The sequence below is a fragment of the Scardinius erythrophthalmus genome (assembly GCF_964197995.2).
Source record: "Scardinius erythrophthalmus genome assembly, chromosome: 1".
NCBI lineage: Eukaryota > Metazoa > Chordata > Actinopteri > Cypriniformes > Leuciscidae > Scardinius > Scardinius erythrophthalmus.
In genome coordinates this window covers 54,282,411-54,293,967 of record NC_138221.1, presented here as the reverse complement: position 1 = coordinate 54,293,967, position 11,557 = coordinate 54,282,411, and the positions used below count along the sequence as shown (strand labels likewise).

The 11,557-nt window shown below is 37.3% G+C and overlaps 1 long non-coding RNA gene across 1 annotated transcript; it reads right to left on the bottom strand.

The window, feature by feature from the left end:
• Positions 1–733: 733 nt before the first annotated feature.
• LOC308691767 lies at positions 734–4,959 on the bottom strand. The gene is made up of 4 exons (XR_014030276.1): positions 4,789–4,959; positions 3,549–3,634; positions 2,973–3,226; positions 734–1,437 (listed from the first exon to the last, which is right to left on the bottom strand). It is a non-coding gene; the product is annotated as an uncharacterized lncRNA (long non-coding RNA).
• Between the last annotated feature and the right edge of the window lie 6,598 nt (positions 4,960–11,557).

Genomic DNA, 11,557 nt, shown 5'->3' with positions numbered 1-11,557 from the left:
TAAGATGGAGAAGTGACAGGGATTAAGTGTTCTTTGTGGCGAATTCAGTTCTGGGCACAGCATTTTCTCATGATTACTGTATGAAAACGCTCTCCAACTCTCCATCAAAAAACAACTAACATCTGATTGCCATTCATCCTTTAGTGGTATCATCTGCAGATGGGATTTGACACCAAAGACAACATGAGCTATGGAAATGATTAAGCAAGACCTCCACAGCAAATAACTCGGTCATGCAGTACTATAATTTCAATTTCCTTCGCAAACAACTGTTTCAATATACGCTTGGACAAACCAAATAAACACTTCTGACGTACTTATGGTTTCTTGAGACATTTAACCTTTTATCTTTCCCTGCCAGAAACAAACGGCATGTTGAGAATTAACGTAAGGTTCTTCCCTCTAGGTCAACACCGTTCCTTGCAGTTCCTGTATTTTTCCATTAATCCTCCTCCATCTCCCTTAATCATACTGCTGGCCCGGCGACTTGAAAGGCGCCAAGTAACACGCAACCTGTCAGATCCAGCAAGGGAAAAATGAATTAAGTCCAGAGGGTAAAGTTGGGACGAAGAGAAGTGTGAGTGGGCCGGGTATTGAGCCCTGGGGCACCCCGAAAGTCATAACTCAGAGCTTAGGTACCGCGGCCCGCCTGAGGAGTTACCGTCTGCCAATTGATTTAGTGTCATCTGAGGTCTTGGCCGCCTCTTACGATTATGTGCCTTATTAAGTGATTCTCTGAGCATGACAGCTTTAGGATATTAGGTGGTACTTTCTGTGGCCTTTTTCTAAGTACATGAATCGCCTGCTTTTATTAGTCTGAAGGACACTGCTCAATCCTGGTCTGATGGTGTGAAACCTTTCCTATATAGTACTGACTATACGGCCAGTTGGAATAAAACACTTACATTTTCCATTAGGCGCAGTCTCTCTTCAGTTTTCGCTAAGCATCTCTACAACTCTAGTTTTAACATTTTGAGGTCGCAACCCTCTGGACGACAACATTTCTAAAAAACTGAAACCCAAATATTTTAGTACCAAAGCATGCTATAACACCAAGTGAGCATGTTTCCTTTAGAAGGACATTTCCTCTGGATAGTGTTTATTTTCTTTCACCTTTGTTTGATGGAAAGGTTATGCAAACATATATAAAAGAACCATTTTTGTTTGATGTGTGTATATCTGTGCTTGCGAGTGGATGATTATGTGTGTGCAAAGAAGCCAAAATTGTGAGTTAAATATTGTCATAGACATTCATTAGCCAAGTGCAACAATTACAGAGGACTTTTGACCAAAGTTACAACTGCAGGATTATTTTATCAGAAATCACATACACAGAGTTCCCAGAACTCTCCAGGAGAAATCTCTTCATCCTCCATGTTGGATAAAATTCCTGTACGAGATATGCTGTTTACCATGACTCCATGGCTTCATGCATTACTGGAAATAGACAAAGAGAAACCAAAAAAGATTAAATAAAGTCTTATGCTGTCAGTAATGGCAATACATATACTGTTCTCCTAAAATGTTTCTGGGGTATAATGGGTATAACCATCTTTTCTGTACTGTATTTTTTGATGATTTGTGTGATGACAAAGTGATGATTTGAATGATTGGACTGGGTACAATGTAGAATTGAACAATTGGCTCCTTTTCTATCCAGGAGTCAGAATTTTAATTGCGCTGGCCACATCCTACAGGAAGTCAAACTGGATTGATAGGAACTATTCATTCATAAGATAATGCCTTCAGGGAGTGTGCTTCACTTCACGGATCCATATATCTATTTATACATAATTTACATGTATTACATATTGTGTGTGTGTGTGTGTGTGTGTGTGTGTGTGTGTGTGTGTGTGTGTGTGTGTGTGTGTGTGTGTGTGTGTGTGTGTGTGTGTGTGTGTGTGTGTGTGTGTGTGTGTGTGTTTCAGCAAGGATGTTGTTCTTTTTTAACATTCTAGTCATCAAATAATCCTGGAAAAATGTATTATGGTTTCCAAAAAAATATTGAGCAGCACTGTTTTCAACATTGATATTAAGAAATGTTTCTTGAGCAGCAAATCATCATATCAGAATGATTTCTAAAGTATCACACTGAAGATTGGAGTACTGATGCTGAAAATTCAGTGTCGCCATTACTGGAATAAATTACATCTGAAAATATATTCAAACACACAACCGTTATTTTAAATTGCAATAATAAAAAAATCTCTGTATTTTGTTTTTACTGTATTTTTTTATCAAATGAATGCAGCCTGGTGAGCATAAGAGACTTCTTTCAAAAACATTAAACAAAATCTTTGAACAGTAACATATAATATAGAGATGAATACATTTCTCTCTCTCTCTCTCTCTCTCTCTCTCTCTCTCTCTCTCTCTCTCTCTCTCTCTCTCTCTCTCTCTCTATATATATATATATATATATATATATATTAAAATGATATCTCTGTCAGTCTATAATATTGTCAAACTACAAGACTTCAACCAGGCTTTATCAACCCATCATTCAAAATCTGTCTTCATGAAAAAACCTTGTATTACCTCCACATTACCTTTAAGGATAATCTCAATCTTTACATTCAACAAGAATGTCAAACACCAAACATGAAACTGTCTTACAGCCAATGTGTTAAAGTTATAATTGTTCCACAAAGATAACATTCAATAAACGCATTGCTGAGAAATGTTTCCAGGGTAAGGACTCTGAACCTTTAGTCAAGGGTGTTTTTACTGCTGAATCTTTGTGCCAAGAGAGTTTGACAACATGGCATTATGTGCAATTTATGTCAGGCTTGGTTTTATGTGTGTGTGTGTTTATGTGCGAGAGTGTCGGTGAAAAAGAGTGTGACAGAGATTGCATTCATATGTATGACCTTCCTCTTTAGAGGCACCGTCAAAGATCACAGTCAGTGTTGACAGAGATATTTCTCCCATGCATTGCAGCGTTGAGGGCTGCTGTCTAAATGCTTACTCACCAGGCGCCGACTGCACAGGCCGCCAGCAGAGCCAGCCAGTGGCCCTGAATGCCCTTTTGCTGACTAGACTCTAGCAGCCAATAAATGGAGCTGTCACTCCTGTCAATCTTGCTTTCTCTGACACAATCGACCTATCACGCCCACACATGCCGTCCTGCCCGCCTCAATTATGTCCCTAAAAGGACAGCTTTCTCTGACAGCCCTGCCTCTTGCACGGCGAAACGCAAAGATGGCCAATCATCTCATTCTCCGCCCTGGGGATTGAGAAAGAGAGAAAGAGAGAGAGTGAGAAAGACTCTTTCTTTATGCAATGTTACATTTAAATGTGTAGCTTAAAAATCAGTCTCTTTAATTCATGACGCCTATTATGAAATTATGTTTTTGAATAAATGTTATCATAAACTCTTTCCTCATATGATGCTTGTGATACCATCACTAAACGTTCACAAAGCGGTCCATCACTTGACATCTCAACATACTTGAAAACAAACATAACAATTTCGAAAGTGACTGATGAAGAATTCACACAGCTCTGTACCTTCAGACATCTCAGATTCTTGTGATTTTATGAATTACCTGAAACACGAGGGAAAGGCAAGCCAGGAACAAGGCCTCAGAGTCCCCTGTCCTGGTCCAACTGCATTTTGGTGCTCTATCGCCCTCTACCGGATGAAAGGTTGATGCGCAAGTTTGCAGTAAAAACAGACAATGATAATGAACCACAATGTTTTCAATATGCTTGAAATGTTTGTTCTATTTGTAACATTAATCAATCAATATTTTGACTTTGTGCTCATAAAAAGTATTTAATTTGATGTTTATACACACACTGTTTAAATGTATATTTGTGAAGTGAAGATTAGAAATTCTGATTTTTTTTTTACAATGGGACTAATATTGTAAAAATAATATTTTATTAATAAACATCAAATGAAGTATACTATATATATATATATATATATATATATATATATATATCTTGAGTGTCACGTGATTCAGAAATACTGTATGACTAATTTGCTTAATATTTTTGTGGAAACTGATTCTTTGATCTTCAATAAAGAAAGAACAGCATTAGAGTCAGAAATCTATTGTAAATTATACATTTCTTTAGTGTCACTTTTTATCTAGCTATTTAATGCATTGAAAAGGTAGGCTAATGCCACCTCCACATTGATTGTTAGAAGATCCTACATTCCACTTCTGAGGCTGCGATGCTTTGTGGTTGAAGAGAATATGAAACTAGCTTGCAGTTGCCAGCTAGCTGCAGATGATGACATTTTTGTATACATGGCCTTTTGTATGTGTAAAAAAGAAAAATATGCAACAACTGGTTACAAATATGACTGAAACTGCAACCGCTAACAATGTGTCTGTATTTTGAGAAGTTAATAAAAACATTAAGTAAACATATATTTTATTTGTGTAATAATATCTAAATTATCTCTTTGTTTTTTGGTCATATTATATTATTTGAGTAAATATGATTTGGCGCTGTTAGACCAAATAGGCTAGCTTTTAATGGTTGAGTAAAGTAGCCTACTCAATCAAACAATCAATAAAAATAGATATTTACATTATTATCCTACATTTAGAGGCTAATTCAATACTGACCCATTTCCTTATGTAAAACATTTTATATAATATTTTCTCTATGTGGCTGGCTAAGTACAATTGACGTTTTTGACACGTTTGCAGCCCGCGGTGGCTTTCGGCCTGAAAACTTTATAATTTTAGGCCTACATCATTTAAACGACCTCGCCTACACTTTCCTCTTGATTACTTTTCTGTTGACTATACACTCTGTGAAACCTACCCTCTCCACATATATTCGGAGACCTGTCGCCGTGTTTATCCTTCGCGAGGATAAATCGTGTTTTTTCCTATCCCGCGCTTCCATCTCGCGCGTTCTGAATGGCGCGAGGGTTTATTTGTTTAGGAGAGCAGCATTTATTTTCCGCGTGCTCTGTTTGGGCAGATGGCGGGTAGCGCCGGGCCAAGTGGACCCGGGTGTTTATTTGAAATGGGGCGTGCGGCACGCGAGGGTATTGAGGAGCCCCGCGGAGTCGGACCATGTGTTTCTCTGTGACGCGGAGTTGGCAGGCGACCTGACGAGAAACAGGAGACAAAATGGCGGGCCACATCTCTATGAGCTTAGGCCTTCCATACGGCGTTTATCTAGTTAAAAGCGCCTGGCTTCATGGGTGGATTCATTTCATGAGATCTCGAGATCCAGCACAACACATATTTTAATATGATTTTAAGGCTACATGACAGTGCGGTGTAATTTGGTACAATACTTAAGGAAAGGACCCTGATAGTTAAATAACACAGGCCTCCAAAGTAGGCTACTCCATACCATTCAGTTCTTCCAAGAAACGCACGATTAAAATAGTTAATTTCATGTTAGCTATATGCTCTTTCTTTCTTTCAGCAGTTTGAGTGATGATTAATATTCTGTGTTAAAATAAACTGGCCAGGAACATGAATGTCATGAGCACTTGATTTATGAATCGTTAGTTATAGCTTGAAAAATAGGTTTTCATCAGCTATTTTACCTCTACTCTCTGGTGTGATTGTACTAATTTTGTTACCAAATTTTGTTTGCATATTTATCTTTCTAATACTACCACTGTGGTAAATAGAGCAATTGTTAAATTGTTCTGTGGATTAAAAGTGAAATTGTGTGTACATTTGGTAAGGATGAAATGCTAGTCTTTTCTTTGAATGTGTTGAGTTGATAATCTATGTTTTAAACTATAAATATAACAGTAAATGTGTTTTAAACAAAAATGTTGGAGGTGAAAAACACTTTCTTTTGTGTGGAGGGCCCATGATGATTGACAGCACACATTAAATTAGCCACTCCCTATAGTTTTAGCCCTGCCCTTCATTCGAAACGTCATTTTTTAGAGGAACCTATCAGTAAAGAACCAATCCATCAACGTCAGCTCCTTAGCCAGTCAGGGAGAGTATGCTAAACAGCTGCTAGCCAATCAAGCTCTGTTTATTCACGCTGTCTCCTATAAATCCAGCAACCCCTCGCTGTGCTGCATGATTTGACTGAAAGTGTGAGTGGGATTACAGTTACATGATTTGAGCTGCTGTTCTGGTGATTGTGGATTTTAACTCCTGCAATGAAAGCAAAGGAATTATTTCAGATTATTGAACTGTGATGTGAGGCATGTCTTTTCTGGCTGATTTAGAAATGAGTCACAGTCACACAACATCTAAACATTCAAACATACAGTGCATGAAACTGGACTATTGATAGAACAGTCATTTTTATGTAATAATATACCTACACTTTCAATCACCTCAGTTTCTAAAAGGTTAGACTTACAACACCGTGTCGTTCACATTATCTCTTTCTCTCTGTTATACTCACTCCATCACCTTCCAAACAGCAGCGTTACATTTCCCCAAGCATGATGATCTGCCAACATGTGAAATATGACGAACAGTTCAAAGGTCTCCCCATATGCCAACTGGCTCCTATGATGTAAAAAAGCAATGTGACATCAGCGTTGTTGCCTGTACTTCCCAGATGCCACTTATACCCCATTATGGGTGACCATTTGACCAATCAATGTTTCAGAACTGAACCCCCTCATAATTCATTCATTTATAGAGTCAACTTGATGTTTTGATCAATAGCCTATTATGCTCTTGTCTGTCTCTTAAAGCTCACCTTTATTTAGATCATGCACAACGGTGTGTGTTTGACTTAATTTATTACAGATACTTTTTTGTCAAGTTTTTTCTTAGTTTATCAAGCCATATACATGTATACAGTGTATCAGGGTCAGAAATGAATGGGGGATCAGGCCAAAATGCCATGTCTGATGTAGTTCTTCAAGTTATACTCTTTGCTTATATATTATCACATAAAATATGTGTTAAAATGTATTATATAATTAGTAAGAGCTTAATGAAAACATCTAATGATTCACATTGTGAATTTATTTAATTGCCATCATGTTATGTACCAAATATTACTCTGAAAATCAAATTCAGGGGGCAAATATTACACCTAAAAGGAACATTTTATTTCTTTAGTTTGAATGACAAAGTGCTTAGTAAAGTGCCAAAGCGACGCGGAGCGACCATGTATAGCAGTTCAGTCTTCCTTCAGAGGTGAAAGTAGGTGTCAGGCCGTTGAGGAACTTGAAGTCAATCAATCACGTTTATTTTTAAAGAGCTTTATACAATATAAATTGTTTTGAAGCAGCTTTACAGTAATATACATGAAAGTATAACAGAATTAATGATGCAAACTTCTTAAACTGCATAAAGTGGCCTAGCATATAACATTATCATTTTTCAGTTCAGTGACGATTGAGTTCAGTTCAATAAGTTAATTCACTAACTATATAAAGCAACTCTACAGAAGACAATAGTGTCCTTATTGAGCTTCATCCTACAGTGTTAGTGGTGTCAAATCAATAATATTACTAAATATGAAGGGAAAAACTGTATATGGGTATATATAGTGGTCTTACTAACTTGTAAGACCGCCATAGTCTTACAAGTTACTCATCAAACTTTTTTCTTTAAGACTGTTAATAACTTTTTTAAATCAGTTACATAAAAATGTGTATTGGGCCTAATTTGATACTGAAAAGTAAGACTAACCGTTCCTTGACTAACTGATGGGTCATAGATCTTAAGACACTGTCTTAACATAATGCAACTGGCCCCAGATCTGTAGGATGAGGATTAGAATTTATGATGAAGAAGTGTCTAGGCCAATCATTTTTTATATTTTTCCCTCAAGCTTATGCTTGTAAAAAAGCATAATTTCTTTAAATCAAGAGAGAATCAAATTAATTGTAAAATCAATGTGAACTAAAATGTTTTTTTAATGTTTGGTTTAACTGGAGACAAACTTGACAGTAGCAATACACTGTGCTGTCTATGGTACAGACGTAACACTTGACTGACAGCTGTCAGTTCTGAATCCACTTTTGTGTTAATAAATCTAAGGCCTTCAAAGTGCATAACTCTGGCTTTATGTCATTTATGCGTAAGTTTATCTTTCATCGTGTCAATAAACTATCCAGCACAGGAAAAACACAGTCAGTTTTCTCATGGCAAAAAAGTGAGAAAAATATAGACAAATATTCTCAAGGTTAAGTCCTTGAGGAAACTAGCGTGCAGTTATGACCTCGGCTGTATTTCGGGACGAGCACACAGCGTTGCGTGTCTCTGTCCCATGAAGATGTCTGTGACAGATGAAGTGACGTTCTTTCATCTGATGCTTCTTCACTTTGAAGCACTTTGTGAGAGCAGCTGCAAGCGATCTGAAATCTATTAACACCCGCTACTCTCTTAAAAACACATTTCCTGAGGATGTGAAGATGCAGCCACACATGTGTCATGCGTTCGCTGAGTGACCCCTCCGTATAATTACATGCAGGAAGCATGAAGCCATAAATGATGGATTTCAACAAGGGTTAAAAATACATCCATGATATGTTTGGGAGAATGGATGCTGTAAAGGGATGCTGGTTTGTTGGTCTTTGCTGGTCTTTTAGATGGCCTCACGTCCTGGACAAGGTGATGTTCAGCTGGTTTAAACTTTAAACGGCAGCCAACAGAGCAGGCTGAATAAAGACGTATCTAATATATAGGAACGAGCTGTGTCTAATGAGATGCAAAACAAACCCTAATCTTGCTTTAGGTGGTGAGAGTGGCTTAGGTTTTTCAAGACGACAGTGAAGATTTTCAATTGTCCACTAGATGGAGCAAACGACAAACACAACACAATCATTCACTCCTCTTGCAATTTAAGATAGGGCTTACTTGTGCTTCTGAAAAAACACACCAAAAAAGACACTTAAACACATTTCCAGTCGTTTAAATGTTCCACATTTCAAACATTTGTTTCAATACATTTAACATTTTACAATGATTGAATAACATTCCTCAGATATTTTGGTCCATATCGACTCATTGTCATGTTCAAGAAACCAGTTTGAGATGATTTGAGCTTTGTGACATGGCATGTTATCCTGCTGCAAGCAGCCATCAGAAGACGCTGTGGCCATAAAGAGATGGACATGGTCGGCATCAATACTGTGGAGTATAAACTATGCTCAACTGGTACTAAGGGACCCAAAGTGTGCCAAGAAAATATCCCCCACATCATTACACCATACAACGCAGGAAGGATCCATGCTGTTTACACTAATTTCTGACTCTACCATCTGAATGTCACAGCAGAAATCGAGACTCATCAGACCAGGCAAAGTTTTTCCAATCTTCTAATGTCCAATTTTGGTGAATTCGTGTGAATTTTAGCCTGTTTTTAGCTGACAGGAGTGGCACCTGTGTGTCTTCTGCTGCTTCAAGGTTTGATGTGATGTTCATTCAGAGATGCTCTTCTGCAGACCTCGGCTGTAACAAGTGCTAATTTGAGTTAGGCCTACTGTAGACTTTCTATCAGCTCGAACCAGTCTGGCCATTCTCCTCTGACCTCTGGCACCAACAAGGCAAGTTCTGCCGTTCACTGGATATTTAGTCTGTTTCAGATCATTCTCAGTAAACCCTATAGATGGTTGTGAGTGAAAATCACAGTAGATCAGCAGTTTCTGAAATACTCACATCTGGCACCAATAACGATGCCACATTCAAAGTCACTTAAATCACATTTCTTCCCCATTCTGATGCTCAGTTTGCACTTCAGCAGATCGTCTTGAGGATACATGCCTAAATGCATTGAGTTGCTGCTATAATTGACTGATTATATTTGCGTATTTGAAATCCCTTCAAAACTGCCACAAGAAAATATATAAAACTAAACAAAGAAGTGGGAGATTAAAGTAAATATATATAGGCCTTTATATATTTATATTCCGTGGCGCGGAGAGGGAATAAAGAGTAAATGAACTTATTAGAGAAAGTAGCCTAACCGCAGTAAACTATTCTATCGCCACCGCTGCGCTCGCGCTGATCAACCAATGAGCGATTACATGTCACGTGGCCATGACACCCCTAAACATCCAGTGCTTTCTCTCGGTCGATATTTCTCTATAAATGGGTCGGTGCATTCAGTAGGCCTACCAAATACCAATAGTTAAAAAAATAAATAATTCAACCTTCTAGAATTAAAACATTAATTGCTGACAAAATTGTAGGTAGCCTGTAGGTTATTTAGGTTCTTTTAAAATAGGCCTAACAGATCAAGAACATCAAGTTGAAATCTTAAAAATAAAATTGAGTAGGAAATGACTGAACTTATTGTGACGTTAAATAGATGTAGGCTAATCTAAGAAGATGATAACAATGATGATAAAAATAAATAAAATCCACTGTCATTTTTTATGACCGCGTTGGGAAATATCTTACAAACATTTTATGAGAATTCAAATGTTATGCTGAGGAACATATAATTTTGTTTCAGTACGTCACAATTTTGAGTCTCGATGTTTATTAAATTTGTGTTGTTTCCAACACAGATGCGCATTAATCGACTTAATCTGTTTTAATTATCACGATATAGCCTATAAATAGCCTAGGTATCACCGTAACAGAACTAAAGCTGCATTCATGCTGCTTACAAAAAACTAAGCAACATTATAAACAACAATAAATCCACTTTTATTATAGGCTATGCCCTGGAATAACCTATATTCATTTTAGTAGTAGGCTACAAACGATTCTACGGGTTTTATCTTGTTTTTTTTTTTTTTTTTTTTATGTTTATGGTCAAAAAAGGGGTTTGCTGGTGTCAGTGATTATTAGGCTATTACTTATAAATAATATTTAATAAACGTGTAGGCATACGCTCAAATGAAATAGCCTATTATTATTTTATTTTCGATGACGATATTTTAAGATCGATGATGATTTTCGCGTTTTATTTTATAAATTGTGCATCATGCTTATAAAGTAGATCCTACAGCCTATTTAGCCTATTGCAGCTTATGAATAGGCTAGCCTACGTGTTTTTTTGCAGTTGTCGTTGTTATTCGTTGCGACGATAAAAATTAGACCTAGCCTACCTCTATTAAATGAAACAACTACATTTAACCTCTAAAAGTAATTAACATTTGAAACTATTTAACAAAATATTTGGTTAATTTTCAGTGCTTATATAAGCATTATTAGCATCATAATTTCCAAATTTATAAAATATATTTAAAGGCGTAAAGGAAATAGAAGTAGGCCTAGAATTTGAGGTTTAATTTAGTGCTAGCAGGTCTAATTCGACAGGCATCGGCTGTCTACATACATATCCATATCATAGGCTATTGCATGAATACGAACAGAAAGAATAAAATGTGATTGGGTGTTGAATGTCTCCTCCTCTTTCAAAAGTCAACACCCACCTTCATTAACTGTGGCCAGTCACGGCTTGAGGCAATCCCTCGGCTTCAGTCATAGGTGGAGACTCGGATCTGCGATTTCCATTGGCCTACACCATCCAATGGCAGACTAAGCCACACCCTCCTGTAATTGATAGTATTTATGCAGAATAACACAAATCTGATTGGTCCAGATTCACTCGTCTCTCACCAATAGAGAAGCGGCATCATTGTCGAGCTGTCATACAGACTCGAAGACAGAAACGACCAAACAAA